The sequence below is a fragment of the Pseudorasbora parva genome, chromosome 4, assembly GCF_024679245.1.
Source record: "Pseudorasbora parva isolate DD20220531a chromosome 4, ASM2467924v1, whole genome shotgun sequence".
Lineage (NCBI taxonomy): Eukaryota > Metazoa > Chordata > Actinopteri > Cypriniformes > Gobionidae > Pseudorasbora > Pseudorasbora parva.
The window spans coordinates 47,993,878-48,010,857 of NC_090175.1; the positions used below are offsets into that span (position 1 = coordinate 47,993,878).

The 16,980-nt window shown below is 37.4% G+C and overlaps 1 protein-coding gene across 7 annotated transcripts in view; it reads left to right on the forward strand.

Annotated features, from left to right (window-relative positions):
* Window positions 1-7,341: 7,341 nt before the first annotated feature.
* Window positions 7,342-16,980, forward strand: part of trpc5a (transient receptor potential cation channel, subfamily C, member 5a) — a 137,214-nt gene continuing 127,575 nt past the window's right edge. For 3 of the 7 annotated variants that reach the window (XM_067442061.1, XM_067442068.1, XM_067442062.1), the window contains exon 1: window positions 16,293-16,889. The gene's annotated coding sequence lies outside the window, so the exon portion shown is untranslated. Of the gene's footprint in view, window positions 7,570-16,292; window positions 16,890-16,980 lie in introns of those variants that run through there. The other 4 variants (XM_067442065.1, XM_067442066.1, XM_067442063.1 and 1 more) reach the window with 2 other exon arrangements.

The following is a 16,980-nucleotide window of genomic DNA, read 5'->3' on the forward strand; positions in this document are numbered from 1 at the left end:
ATAAGTCTATGAGGACATTGGTGCATCTCAAAAAACATGGCCGCCATCAGCCAATGAATTTTGAGCACCTATTAGATGGGGTTAACGGCGGTCGATCGGAACGAAACTCAGTGGACATGTTTGACTCATGGTCCTAGAGGTCTGTAAGAATTTTGAAAGAAATTGGCCACTAGTTGGCGCTAACCCAAAAGGGAAGCTCAAAAATTCACGAAAATTGTTGGGTATATGTGGCATGACATGCTGATGAAGCATGCAAAGTTTTAAAGAGATCGGACTATAGGTGGCGCTATAACTGTTAAAAAGCTTTAAAAACCATGCATTTCCTATGGTAAATTGCCTATATTGGCTGTAAATGGAATTTTCCATCTATTATTTCAGTGTTTAAAATCTTGCTAAATAAAACTTAATGGGTGCGTCCGAAATCGCGTACTATGTGAGTAGGTACTACATTTGAATTAGAACGTACTTCGCGACCGTTAAAAAAGTACGTTCTATATAGTATGAATACGGGTAGTATGAATGGAGTCGGACGTACTACATGCGCCATGATGGAATTGTCACGTGATAGACGCCGTCATGACAGCGCGGAGATTTAAAGAGCCCATTCCACCGACTGCACACATTCGCCAGCGATGTTTTTAGATCTGCTTCACTTTTATCTGCGTTTTTACATCGTTCGAGCTCACAATCCAGAGGAGGCGTCGGTCAGCTCCTCGCAGGTCACGCCTACGTCGAGAGCTTGTGCGGAATTTCTCAAATAATGCAAGTATTATAATGTATTTAGCTTTTAAATATTACCTCAGAAACAAATGTGTGTGCGTGTTTCTATTAATGGAGCTACAGTGGTCCCTAGAGGCGACACCCACCAACCACTGGCACAATGGCTTAAGCTGAGTGTGAATTTGTGTGCCAAACATTTGAAATTATAGTTACATATTTGAGCTTCATGTTTTACAAATTATTTACTTCAAGAGTAAATCCAAAAATTACCGAGATCGTAAAGTCTTCATCTTGTACACGCTTTAAAAGAAACATATAACTTTACCGTTATTGAACTATTTTAAAGTGATGCCCTATAAATGAGATTACTAGTTATCAAAGTCCTTTTAGATCTTTTTGAAACCTGTGAAAGTTACTTACCGAAGCTGCTTAAGTTAAACTTCTTTCCTCGTGATGACACTATAATAAAAAACATTTTAATACCTTTCCTTTTGGTGGTGTTTTACGCTATGTACGGCAAAATTATGTGATTTTATTTTAAGCTTTGTATCCTACGTATCCATTTGAAAGTTAAATACACAAAAATAAAGCAAATACATTTTAATGGTGTCTGGAGTGTGTTTTTCTCTACAGTGCAGCACTCGTATTCAGAGTTAGACAGCATATTTTTCAGATAAACGTGCAATTAGCTTGTTTCAAAAACCAGCAACACATACAGAACGCTTTAAAAAAATACTCAAGGCCATATATTAGCAATTTACCACTGACAATATAGCTACTATAAAGCCCTAGGAATTAAGTGTTTTGTAATATAACTTGCTAAACAGCATGACGGTGAATTTACAAACAAATGAAAGGAGACACTGTATCATTTGATTTCTTTATTAACATCATTGTTTAGCAATTATTTCTAGTAGCCGAAGGAATCTTTTCTTTCTCTCACTTCTTGGTTAAAACACGGGTGGGTGTGTTCATCAGCCCCTGCAAAATCAACACAGAGATTAACATGTGATGAACCATGGTCAGTTTATTAATGCTAACGGTAACGTACATGGACAAGCTGAGGTAATTTAAACTTGTTAACAGCAGTTTGCTGTGTAACCAACAACATTTTGATAATATCAACACTGGTAAAGGAGAAATACATCGTTTTAATTTACTGAAGTTGTGTAATTATCTCATTAAACTGCTAAACAACGAACGTCTTTGTTTTATTGCTGAAAAGTGCTATCGGTAGCTGATTTACATTAGTCTACTAATGATAAAACTATAATTTTTCTGAATTGGCTGGAAAAGGACACCCTTAATTTACATCATTTAAACTTCTAACAAGACAGTCGTTTACTTATATGATGTTAAACAAATACAATTTAACCACAAATAAACAAAAAGTTGTTTATAAAGTACTTACACTTGAAAACAGCTGCATCTCCGTTTTCCGCCATTTTCAAAATATAACGCCAGCTCCTCTCTCCCGTGGCATCATGGGATAGTAAAGTGTCCATCGTATGCGCACTTCATAATCTCGCCGGAAGTAGTATGCCATCCGGGTACTTTTCGCATACTGTTTTTCGAATTCTATGAATTCGGACATACTACTCTGCTCGCGTACTGTTTTTCGCATACTATATAGTATGGAAGTACGCGATTTCGGACGCAACCAATGTCTTTAATGCGGTTGCTAAGGGGTGGAAAAAGAATGTTGTGGGCGGAGCCTATTTTACTAAAAAGGCTATAACTTAAGAAGGAAATGAGATATCTTCACCAAACTTGGTACACATGTGTATGGGCTCATTTTTTGGTCTCGATAAAAAAATTGCGAAGTTTGACCAGTTGGTGGCGCTATAATGTGAAAAAAACAACGACCGTTAGTCCGATTGACTTGAAAATTGGTATGCAGTGTCTTGGCCCAAGGTACTATATAAGTCTATGAGGACATTGGTGTATCTCAAAAAACATGGCCGCCATCAGTCAATGAATTTTGAGCACCTATTAGATGGGATTAACAGAGGTCGATCGGAACAAAACTCAGTGGACATGTTTGACTCATGGTTCTAGAGGTGTGTAAGAATTTTGAAAGAAATCGGCCACTAGTTGGCGCTAACCCAAAAGGGAAGCTCAAAAATTCACGAAAATTGTTAGGTATATGTGGCATGACATGCTGATGAAGCATGCAAAGTTTTAAAGAGATCGGACTATAGGTGGCGCTATAACTGTTAAAAAGCTTTAAAAACCATGCATTTCCTATGGTAAATTGCCTATATTGGCTGTGAATGGACTTTTCCATCTATTATTTCAGTGTTTAAAATCTTGCTAAATAAAACTTAATGTCTTTATTGCCTATGTGCTTTAAAGGCCTTAAAGGCTTGAACCCCGCTAAATGCTGCTTGTTATTATTAGGGGTTCAAGCACGAAGTGCTGAACACCTATTGTATTTGTGCTGATTTTTATTAGGGGTTCAAGCATGAAATGCTGAAACCCTATTGTAATTGTACTGATTTTTATTAGGGGTTCAAGCACGAAGTGCTGAACACCTATTGTATTTGTGCTGATTTTTATTATTATTAGGGGTTCAAGCACGAAGTGCTGAACACCTATTGTAATTGTGCTGATTTTTATTATTATTATTAGGGGTTCAAGCACGAAGTGCTGAAACCCTATTGTAATTGTACTGATTTTTATTAGGGGTTCAAGCACGAAGTGCTTGAAAACCTATTGTTATTGTAAGGATTTTTATTATTATTATTTTTCTTCTCCCCTAAAACGCATCGTGCAGCCCAAACCGTAAATGCTAGAGACTTGAAACTTTGCCAAAAGGTAGTCCAAAAATCGAGGAGAGGTTATCAAAGTATGAGCCCGATTGGCCAATAGGTGGCGCTATAGCGCAAAAAACAAAAAAAAAATACTATTTTGCTTATATCTCGAAAACCCATTGTCGCACATTCAAGTGTCTTACATCATTGGAATCCTTGGCTCAAGCCGAACAAAATGTATATCTCCGATTTCATTTCCGTCATGAAAATTTTTCCGCCATTTTGAATTTTGTTGAAAACCTACTTTTGCGAACTAGTCCCTGGTTTTTTGACCGATCGGAACCAAACCAGTGCCAAAATGTTCACTGTAGTCTTACTATTAATAATTATCGAAAAAAAGTTGAAATTTCGATTCACAGACGATAAGGGGCGTGAAAATGTACATTGAAGGCGGAGCCTATTTTACTAAAGAGGCTATAACTCAAGAACGAAATGAGATATCTTCACCAAACTTGGTACACATATGTAGGGACTCAATTTGAGGTCACGATAAAAAAATCGCGACGATTGGCCACTGGGTGGCGCTATAATGTGAAAAAAACATGAAAATAGCTATAACCACAAGACCGCTAGTCCGATTGACCTGAAAATTGGTATGCAGTGTCTTCGCCCAAGGTACCATGTATGTCTATGAGGACATTGGCGTATCTCAAAAAACATGGCCGCCATCGGCCAATTACGTTTGAGCACCTATTAGATGGGGTTAACGAAGGCCGATCGGAACGAAACTTGATGGGCATGTTTGACTCATGGTCCTAGAGGTCTGTAAGAATTTTGAAAGAAATCGGCCACTAGTTGGCGCTAACGAGTTTTATGGCTCTGTAATCACGTGGTGTTGCACACATCTGCAAAATATGCATATCATTTGATAGAACTCCTCATGCTGAACAACTTTGCCTCTAGAACCATTGCTGTCAATCAAATCGTTAATTAAATATTTGCAATTATGTTAAAAACCTACTTTTGCAAACTAGTCCCTGGTTTTTTGCCCGATCGGAACCAAACTAGTCTAGGATAATTCTCTAGACTCTCTAGATCAATAATCATTGAAAAAAAATTGAACTTTTACATTTGGATGGCTATACTAGGGCCATTTAAAAAAGAGGCGTGGCAAAATACACTCAAAAACCTATAAATCCTAAGGGGAAACTCAAAACTTCACGAAAATTGTTGGGTATATGTGGCATAACATGCTGATGAAGCATGCAAAGTTTTAAAGAGATCGGACTATAGGTGGCGCTATAACTGTGAAAAAGCTTTAAAAACCATGCATTTCCTATGGTAAATTGCCTATATTGGCTGTAAATGGACTTTTCCATCGAATATTTCAGTGTTTAAAAACTTGCTAAACAAAACTTAATGTCTTTAATGCCTATGTGCTTAAAAGGCCTTAAAGGCTTGAACCCCGCTAAATGCTGCTTGCAGCTTTAATTTTTTTTTTAAACTGTTATTTGTGTCATAACAATTTCAGAGCTGATGACATTAAATTATGTTGCAGGCTACTTTCTGACTTCTATCTTGTAAATCCTAAATGTTTGTCTGCCGCAGAAAGCTCGAGGTCATTTGATTTCACTGACTGTGTCAAGTATCAAGTGTTTTTATCGTTCACCTGCTGGATAAAATCGTTCTGAAAGTAATTCCAACTATATAATTTTTCCATGCCGTTATCGTTATCGCTGTGGTTTGAATTTTGAGAAGAATTATCTTTATTGTTATCTTTATCATCGTCCTCGGTGTGAACGGACGATGAGTGGTGGAAGTTTCACAGTGCTCTCTGCTTGTGTCACCAAAAAGTACAGTCCGAAAATAGTAACGGTATTCAAATGATTTCGGTAACCAATGGGGCATAAACCTACGGAGACATTTGAAGAAATCAAAGGAAAGTTTAAAGGTAGCATCTGTGGTTTGATTCAAACAATTTACAAAACTTCACGGTTGAGTTGACTAGGCCTACTACCCAAACAATGTGAGTAGCCTATAGGCTACTATAACGTTTCCGTAAACTGTTGACAGCATCGAGGTAGTGTAACTCACGGGAGTTAGGCTGTACGTCGCCTTGAGTAATCTAAACACTTGCTCACCCTCTTATGTTTATTAGAAAATCTCATTCCAACAATTGCAGCAATTCACTTTGCAAGCGTTCCACATTGCACCCAGGTTTAATGTACTATTATTTAATAGAGCCGTCCAGTGCAGTTCAAATACATCACTTTGTCAAATGATCATGCAGGGCTTGTCCATTGTTAAAGTGGCTCATGCGGTGTCTGTTGAATCAAGCTCTCTAACAATTATTAATTCCCAGGAATTATTGTAGCAAGCAACTGTGGACAAATTGCCATAATGTATTATCAAGATGTTTAACATAATGAATCCAAAGTTTCCCGTGAGTGTGTGTAAACCATATTTTAAATGTTAATACCTATCACGTTTTATACAATCATGTCTGAATATTATAGCCTATAGGCTACAGTATGTTATACCTTTAAATTACGTACAAGTCAGTTTCATGTGCAATCAAAACTTTTTTGAAATGTTTGTATGATACTTAAATGTTTGTATGTTTGTATTATACAAAACAGTCAAGCCCAGCCAGATGTGAAAAAGTAACAACAAGTTAACTATGCTTTTTACACAAGTTACTTTTTTAGGGAGTAGGGGAGAGTGGTTGTCTGAACAGGATAGTAATGTAGGCCTAGCTGCAGGGCGAAATCAAATTGCCTGCAGATCGGGCTGGGTTTACTCGGTAGGAGAGTGGGGTAAGATCACTCTTTTTGTTTCTTTTTTTTTTTTTTTTACTTATGTGGTCGTAAGATAAGAAAAAATAAGTCAGAAGTTCATTAAAAGTATCTAAAGTCATTTAAGGATGTTTGCTATCATTTTAAATGATCAGAATGCATCTATGACAAAGGGTTCTACAAATATGGTTTCTTATGAAGAAGTGTACATGTGGCTCAATTTACCCCAGGTTAGGAGTAGGTAAGTTGATCCAAGTCATTAGTAAGTTTCACCATCTGTGTACACCTAAATGAATCTGAATCAAATGTGAACCTCTTTTAAAAACACCTTTATTTTTTATTACAAATAGTCATATTTCTGTTAAAGCTAAAAAAAAACAACAACAACCAAATGAAGTTGAAATTTCAATATCTTTAGTTGTTTGCATTTCTGAAACAATATCTGACCACCAAAGGTGTAACCGTCTCAAAAACAGACTAAACAGAGTTTGTTGATTAAAATAAAATAAAAACTAAATTAGAATTTATTCTAATTCAGTTTTTATTTTATTTTATTTTATATTTTATTTTATTTTATTTTAATATCACCTAGGCTAACTGAAAATAACATTTTAGTCAAAAGGGTCTAGTTTCTTTCTTTCTTTCTTTCTTTCTTTCTTTCTTTCTTTCTTTCTTTCTTTCTTTCTTTCTTTCTTTCTTTCTTTCTTTCTTTCTTTCTTTCGAATGACAAACATATTAGGCCATTAGGGACTACAGGTGGAAAGATATATATGATTAAATATCTTCTGGGTCTTATCAGAGAAAGATTTGCTGTACTTGTACATCGTCCCTATCAAATAAACAAAAAACAAATAAGGTAAGAAATGATAAGAAAAGGTAAGACATTAAAAGAAAACTAAACCAGTGTTTCATCATTACATTGCAATTATACCAGTTGGTACACAGATTTAACTTTACTACAGTGCAGTAGGGTAAATGTACGCGTGTAACTATTCCGTCCGCTAGAGGGCGCCTATTCAAAACAATGGCGTAGCTTGATGACAAGTTTCAGCGCAGACACAAAATCTTGGGACATGTGGTCTTCATCTCACAGTCATTGGGAAATAATCGTGATATGACTCAGGCAGAATTCAAGTTAATGGATGCGATTATTAACATTACTGTAGTATGAAGCAGAGCAGGACCGAGTGAATTGGGAGCTGAGCAAGACCGCTGGAGCGATTGTTGTGATGAACGCCTCGCGAGCAGTGTGACTATTATTAGCCCACAGTCGCTGGCGCCATTTCCGGCCTGATTATGAGGTAACTACGGAGCTCTATTTATCCTTCTATACACGTGAGTGTGTTGAAAATTATGTCATGACATCACTCTATGTTCGCTCGGCAGCTGATATGACACTTAATAAATAAAATCGGAAACCGAGGGTAACGCAGATATGACGCAATTGCGATACAGGTGACTCCCTCACACATCCCGGTTCCTTGGTTAAAATAGCAATTTTCTCACGATTTACAATATTTAAAACAATTTGGATATTGTAAGTACTCAATTGAACAAAATAACACTAGCCTAGTGGTTTTTGGATATTTTACCTACTGATTTTTTTTTTTACATTATGCACTGCTGGCTCAATTTACCTCACAACATTTGGCACAGTTTGCACATAGTTGCCAGTTTGTATTAAACTAGCAAGCTTACCCATACAATACAGGCTAATTTCTAGCTCAATGATTTGCATTCGCACCGTTTTTAAAGTTAATGGGTACGGTCAGCGGCGTAGCAGCAAATTTTGGGCCCTGGGTACAAGCCATCTTGATGGGCCCCTTTACCAAATACTATAGTGATACCAATGGGTGGGGTATTGCATTTTTATCATAAAAACACTTAAAATGTAAACAAATAAGCCATTTGTACATAAATGCTATACAAATGTTAGTACGTGTATATGTATAGAAAACTGACTTCTAAGGACCCCCCCTTGCCTCCTGCCTCGGGCCCTGGTTACTCGGTACTCAGTACCCTTTACCCTTTTATTTTGCAATGTATTAAAGGAAGTGTATGAAAGATTTTGGCCAAAATTGGGACTGCAAACACTATCCCCCTCCACCTGACTCGAGGTTGCCAGATTGGCTGCAGCATCCAGCAGGAACGTTTGTAGATCTGCAGCTGTGGTAACTAGAGCAGAGCGGGCAACCTGTATGCAGAAACACAACTGACTTTGTGATTGGTAGATAGGTGGAGGGTGGAGCTTCAGGACAAAACACAACATGTCAACATCAACATCAGTTGAGGGCTACAACAACAACTTTTAAATGACAATATCCTGGCCGGACTAATGTTGTCAGTGATATAAGTATTTGAAATGACCATGATTTCTTAAAGCAGCACTAGGTAACTTTTCAACCTTCATAATATATTTTTTAAGACTCTTGTGATGATAAATCTACTTACAATAGGTTGAATGACACGTCTGCCATTGCCTGATGGGGTCTGTATCGTTTTTAATCGTACTTTTAAACTGCGGGTTTCGGGTAGTAACCCGAGAAAAAGAAAAGAACTACAAAATTCAACTGCTTTACGGCATATACGTCACTTCCACCAACACACACACTTCCTTACATTCGGACGTGCGAGCCCAACTTTGTTCGTCGGATAATATAGTCATGTCCGAAGCAGCAGAGACAAATAAGAAAGAAAAGGTTTTGTTGGAGGAAAGCAATAAGAGGAAATGAAAAAATGATGGGATTAAAGGCAGGACGAGGATCAAAATGTGACCAGGGTTTGCTCGTTGGCGTGAGCTGAAGGAGGCGTGCCCGACCGATGCTGTCCTGCTTGTTACGGTGAGCTACCACTCAAACATTGAACTTACTGAAGTATCATATAGATTCTGTAAAATGGTAACCAATAGACTACTATAATGACGCTGGCTTGTAAACGTGAGCATCGTGATTATTTGGCGTTTAAAAAAAACAAAACCCATGAAATTATAGTCATATGACATGCTGAAGCATCTGCCACTGACTGTAACGTTACCTGGGATGAAGACATTTCACACGCGACGCCAGAAGAACTCCTCTTGCAGTTTTCAGGGGAACTGTTAGTGCTGCACCGACCGCACCGACCCGCGGGACGCTTGAAGTTATTTGGCCCGCACCGCACCACTGTATATATTTTTACAACACGCCGCGCACCCGCGACCATTAAATAGACATACGGGGTCCGCGGGTTATGAGACGAGACTAGTTCAGGGCTATCAGGGTTGTCATGTCAACAAATGCACGCGCGATGGCATCCCCTGTTGTAGGATGACAGCTTACGACAGTAGTTGAGGACATAATTTTTTCCAAACTGTAGGGGGACCCCGAGAGCAAAAGTAGCCAAGTGGGGCTTTAATGTCTAGTGACATATCAGGACCATTTTATGATTAATTGAAATACATTTCTTACATACATTTCCTTTAAAAGTAACTTCCCAACACTGGCATTGAGATTCAGGCATTATTAATTATGCCTTTAGTGTCTTCTCAGGGACACTGTTCACTTCCTTATTCCTGATGTTAATGCATAAAAGAAATGAATTTAAAAAAAAAAAAAAAAAAAAAAAATTATATATATATATAATTTTTTTTTTATTGAATATATATATATATATATATATATATATATATATATATATATATATATATATATATATATATATATATATATATATATATATATATATATATTCAATGAACACAGTGAATAATATGTGCTGAGGTATATTAGATCTGACATAGTCTGTGATGTCATGTTTCCAACAAAGCAACATTGATGGATAATGAAACCTCTCTGAAAAATTTCTTCTGATTGGAGAATGGCTTGCAGTCGCTGTAAGGAGAAAGAATGGCCTATTCCTTTGTGGAGAGGAAGCAAATGTATAATTTATTATTACTTGAATAGACAGAGAAAACTAGGCAGAAACAACTTGCTACATATGGACATTCAAAGATAAGTAGTTATGTTTTCATTTCAGCAATAAACATGCACCAGGAATTCAAAATACTCCTCAGCCTCAACTTAACCACTGCAAAACATCTTCCTTCCATCAAATTAAGTACTGCATCAAACAGCAAAATTTGCATTGAAAAAATATTAATACTAAATGTAGAAATGACCTCTGCATTACAGTCCACAGTTTTCATACTACAAACAGTAAGTAGCCAGAGGGTATATCTAATTCACTAATTCAATCATGGTTTGGATTTTGATTACACTTAAATTGTTTTTAATATTTTGCATCTATGCATTTTCATAAAGGCATTATGTCAGGTTTTGCCTGGACTGAATGCAGTTATTAGAACCTGAAATTACCACAAAAATCAAAACAGCTAAATGTTTGCATACTGTAGACTTTAAACAACCTAGTTTATATTAACTCTTTCTCTTCCATTGATGGAAATTTCCAGTGTTCTATCTGTTGTCACTGTTATATGCTAGGCGCTAGTAGGGCTGTGTATTGCCAAGAATCTGGCCATACAATACGTATCACGATACAGGGGTTACGATACGATATATTGTAATATATTGCGATATTGTACAAGAGGCAATATATTGCGATTATTTCTTTTTTTAATATAATTTAAAAGAATAAAGAACACAACCATATGCCTAAAACACGAGACAAAGTATTTTATTTAATTAATACAGTATAATTTATATCACCAATCACTATTTTGTGCAATCTGAGTAAAGAAAAATGTAAAGTGACTGCAGGATTCTTTATGTGTATATGTTTTAAAGGTTCACAGTATAGCAGTGGCTATTTGACAACAGAAAGTGCAGTCCATTTCATGACTGAATGACTGTTTGTTATATATTTAATAACGTTAAGCTATTTTCTATAAAGCAGTCTATTGTATAAAGTGCTATTTCAAGTAACGTTACTGAACTGCAGAGCTGGTCATCATATCCGCTATGATCTTTCATTCTGCTGCCACCGCTGTCAGTTTTGGTGTGTGTTTATTTTGTTACTGAAACGCTTCTCAGCGGCGCGGGTGACGTCAGGATGTTATGCGAGCTCCGTTTCAATGTGTTTCCAGAGTATTCGATTTTAACTTAGCCTATTTTGCAAACAAAATGATTCTTGTCGATTTCCTTAGTGGCTTCTTTTTAGCTGAAGCCAAAATGAGTCCACACTTCAGCTCTGTATACTGCAGGAGCGGAATAATGCTATCGTCTTGAGAGCTGGGTTTGCTAATCTAAACACTAGTGATTCACGCGCTTCTCCGGCTCCGCGTCAGTTATACGTTCTGAGATAACACTGCCATCTAGTGGTTGGGTGTTATATAGTCAGTGGATTAAACCGAACACAAAGCCACGAATATTGGATGTAAATATATAAATATCGATACAGTGTTTTTGAGAATCGATACGGTATCGCCAAACATAATATCGCGATATTCACGTGTATCGATATTTTCTTACACCCCTAGGGCTAGTAAACACACACGAAGATGAAGGAGCAGCAAAAACAAGCCATAGCTAAGGTGGCCAAGAAGAGAGAAAATACATAAATAGAAAAAACGCCAGCAAATAAAAAAAACATCTTCATCAGACATCAGAGCTCTCTCAGCCACCATAGCATCACCGTTAGCAGATGCACAGTAGTGGTATAGAAATCAAAACGGCCTAATGTTACTGAATGAGTTATACGACTGTGAAGCTTTGGGGGTGTTGATGGACTCGATCTTTGTTTTGAAATCATTCTAAATCCGATTCTAGTCTTTGACAAAAATGTGATTTTCACAGCTTTTTGCTCAAAATGTTGCTTTTTTTGTTTTCAAGTTTTTTTTATTGCTTTTTTAGAAGGTGAAGGGGTAACAAATACTTCATCACACTAACAATAGTACAGGGTTACAGATTTCCACAGGCACAGTTGGAATATTAAAGATAATATATTTCAAGGCATCAATAGGTGTCAGTCTGTTCATTTTGAGTCATTACTGTAATGTGTGTCCAGAACTCTTCCCAATGAGAAGACCAATCCTCTTTGACACCGTTTACTTGATTAAGCATTGACTCGTAAGAAGCCCAATCTTTCAGTTCTGGGGCTTTCACTGTCTTCCAGTGTCTCAGTATTATCCTACTAGCTGTTGTAATGCATATCATTATCACAGAGAGTACACGTTTGGAAGTATTTGGTAGTTGTAATTTGTCACCTGTAATTTGTCACAACTGAGGTGTAAGAGGTATTGTGGAGCTATACCAGTCATTATGACATCTATAATAATAACTAGCTTCCAGAATGGTTTAACAAGGCTACATTCCCAAATACAATGTAAAAATGTACCCGTTTCCAACTGGCACTTTCAGCACAAATTATCCTTCATCAGTTTCATCCTGTAAAGTCTTGCCGGAGTGTGGTAGTTTCTGTGAAGAATCTTATATTGAGTAAACTTCCCCCTTGCTTCTTTTATATATTTACCACACCCCACCAAATTGCTGGACCATTTTTCTGAGTCTTATTTCTTCACCTATATGTCTCTCTGCCAGATGGTCTTTAAACTTCCCAAGTCACTACTCCTAAAAGAGTTAACCACTTTATATAAATGTGAAGATTTATGAAATTCTTTTTTTCCAGGTGTCTTGAGATATGATCCGCCATGGGGCCAACTTTAGACAATATACAATTACGTAATTGTAAAAACTTCCAGAAGTTTTCTTTTCCTACCAGATTATAGCACTAGGATTATAACACCCCATCTTCATACAAGTCATCAATTGTGCTTATCCCTTGCTGATGCCAGTATTTCCAATAAATCATCTTTTTCCTGAATACGGATTGCTGGGTTATGCCATAATGAGGAATATTTCTGTATATGGTGGGCTAATTTAAATATTTTATGAATTCTAATCCAATCCTCTCTAGCATGAATAAGAACAGGGTTTGTAGTATTTAAAGTAGACTGTGAGAATACTTCAATAGGAGTGAAGGGTGAACATATTTTTATATTCAACATTCATCCAATCAGTTTTATCCATATCACGATTCCAATATTTAGTTATTTTTGCCATAGAAAATGACAGATGATATAATCTACAATCTGAAAACCCCAACCCTCCTTTTTCTTTAGGGGCAGTCAACTTATTTAGATGGATCCTTGCCCTCAAAATGTAGCTTTTTTATAAAACGTACCCACATTCAAGTGTTGATAAAAAAGAATGCATGTTTGAATAAAACCTTTTTTTCTGTTCTTTCTTGTTCAGATATTCATACAACAAAATATTCTGGGGGCCATGAAAATGTGATTAAAAAAATGAAGCTGTCAGCGGCTGAAAGTTTTTTCTTTTTCTTTATTCTTTAAGGGTGTGAACTGGAGTTTTTTCTTTTTTTTATACTGTTGTCTGAGGTCAACTAATGACGTTTGTGTGTTTTTTTACATTCAAAAACATTAGAACTAATAAATAATAGGCTATTATTTATACACTGGTTTTGAGGCTCTCTCCTGAACGCTGGGTTTTGGTGGGAGTGCCGCACTGGAGACTTGGAAGTAAACGCCCAACGCTAGGATTGGATAAGATTTGCATATTTTATGAGCTTCAGCTCCGCTGTCATATCTAGCCTCTGTAAGTTCAGTTCACATGAGGGAGAGATTATTTTGAAAGTGGCAACTGCAACTTGTCTTTATCAAACAAACATAATGATTTATTTCTCATCCACCCGCGATTGTATTTCATGGCCCGCACCCGCATGATTGGTCGATATTAGTGCCAACACACACATGCACGCCCAGATAAAGAAAGAATTTCTGCGGCGTTCGTTTTGGTAGCCCGTCTAGAAAACACACAGCCCCCGGGTGTTTTACTCACATAAGTTTGTTGCAGCGTTCCTGTCAGATCCAATATAGAAGAAAATTACCAGTACATTTTTTTTTTTTTTTTTTTACAGTGTATGGTTAATCTATGGCATCACTGTTGAACCCCACCCCGTTTGAAACCTTAATCTTGGTGTTTTCTGGACTTTTAAAGTAAGATGCAATTCAAGATAAAGATGTAGATTTTGTGAAGGGAACAGAGACCAGAATCATCTGACAAGATTAGGGAAATGTTCCTTTGATGATGGATTGAGCTGAGAGGAGGTGTGTTTTTAATGATTATTTAATGGTGATGAGTGTAAGATCACAGGGGGACACTGTAATGTTTCTCTTGTGTTCAGGTCTTCAGCTATTAAGGGTAAAATGACTATTGTGAATCCCATCTGTGCCTCGAGGCGGCTAGAAGAACCACCAGTCAATACTCAGGGACATAAATTTCCAACGCTCTGTCCAAACACATCACTGACTCACGCATTGTGAGAGTGAGAATGAGTGCTGCTACTTCTCTGATTCCCACTCCCAATTACAGGCAAGTCAAAGTAAAGAGATATTTAGCAGTAAACATTATTTGTTGATGGCAGCCATGCCTTGGCATTCATCACATATTCAAACAGAATGATCACAATTCAGCAAGTCTGAATTTGCAGATCTTATAACTACAGCAGTATTTTGAGTGAATAATGATATGAATTCTTAGAATATAATCATATGGACTTCTATTATGATGCAAATTTATAATTTTTGGAGTTTGACATCTCTTTACTATACATGGAATGGAAAAGAGCAGATTAAACATTTTGTGAAACACCCCCATGTGTTCCACACAAGAAATTCTGATTGCAGAATTAAAAAAAATAATAATAATAATTTTGGTTTAAGATTCCTTCAAAAATAAAATGAGCAAGTATATTACAGTGTTCAAAACGATCTCCTTACCGTAGCCCGATTCACAACGGTAATAATGTGTTATTATGTGTCATTTGAGTGGTACTGGTAGCTTTCTGTGGGACATTCAAGCTTGGCATTGCTAGTCTTTGTGTCATTGTGTCATGTCTGTATACATAAAGGAGGAGTCCGGCTAGTAGACTATATCGCATGTGAGGATGCTGCAGGTGGTGGATCATTTATAGCCTTTTCTCACAGCAGCTAGAATAATTAAACTTATTTCGATGATGGATTGCAATCCTGAAAAGTCCAAATGACAATCTTCACCGACAACTGGAGATTCACTAGTAGTCAAAAGCAAAATATTACACTGTACAGAAATGGAAATACAGGTAATGCTAATACACACTAAATACACATAGTCACACAATGCTGATATTGTTGGAATTAACACTGCGAGAACAAATTATAACAATAATAACTTGCACGGTTTGATGTGATCATTAGATTCAATCACCAATGGTAGCACGGTTTATTGTGTAATGTTTTTTTTCCTCAGTTGGTCAGAACTAAAATGCCAGACATTGTTCTGATGACATTTTGCAGGGAAATTTTTGGTCACACTCCAAGATGAAGAATCTGTTATTCTGAAGTATACAGTATCCATACCGGTGCGGTGAATTAATAACGGCCACACATACTCCTCAAAACATTAGATTCATCCGCGCTGAGCAGCCGTGATAGATGATAATTCCGCAAATAATACTGCAATTGCAGGTTTTAAACAGAGATGGCGACAAAAGCTTAAGACTGCTTTAAATAATACATTTCATTAAAATGCGTAAAATATTTGTTAACATATATGGCAAGATAACACAGTTATTAACATGTAGCTAATATTTTATAGTCTTTATATGTACATAAGAACAACTTTTTTTGGTGCTCATTTGACTGGTAATATTCCCCTAATTATGACATGCTTTTGTGGAATTGAAAAAAGCAGCAAAACATTCTCCAGAACATTTCGTTTTGTGTTTGACGGAAGGGATTTGGAATGACGGATTTTTAGAGTTTATGTTCCTGTAACAGAATCATTTGAATTAGAATGTTTAGAATATTGCAGTAAAATCATATCTGTCTCCAACATTTAAGAATGTAACTATAAGAAAATGGAAACCCCGTAAGTGTTGACCAATAAAATAAAACTTGTAGCAATTCTAACGGTTGTGTGATGTCACGAATCAAGCGCCACAGCAACATCCCTCAGTCTGACACCATGACAACCGCAGCGCGCGAACGCTGGAATCTTTGCTGCTGCTGCCGCGAAGCTCAATATGAAGACAAGATGCCGCCATACGAGCGCGAGACGCACTTGCTCTTTTGAAATATTTCTCGCTCCGCACTTTTGGAAGAAGACGTCGAAGATTGGCAAAACCACCTGTATCTAGCGTCCGTTGGCAATGTGAGTTAAACAGCCTTTCTGCTGTCCAAACCGTAATATTGCTGTGCCGTGAGAACTGCGCTGGTTTGCGCGCACTGAAATAAGCCGCGCGTTATAGGAGCGAGGAAATGCGCATTGGAGTCAGGGATGCTCCTCATGGCGTTTACGCATGGAGAGCCCACTGGGGCGTGTGTGTTGTGCGTGTTAATGCATGTGTGAGAGGGTGAGAAGGGAAAACAGAGGAAAGACAAGAGGCTTGTGCAGTCGCCGCACGCGTTCCACTGGCTCTAAATGGGGAATATGAGGATCTCGTGAGGACGCCAATGATAAATAGTATTCCAGGCTCCCCTGCCACATAAGAGGACCACGGAACACCCTCCTCAGAGACCCCTTGTTTAATACGAGGGAAGATTGAATACCCACATTGTACGGCGCATCAGGTAAGCGAGGCGATACGGGAGTTCTAAAGCGTCTTTTGTCGAGCATCATTTGATGCGTCGCAAAAGTGAAAGCGCACAAGCGCCTTTTTAC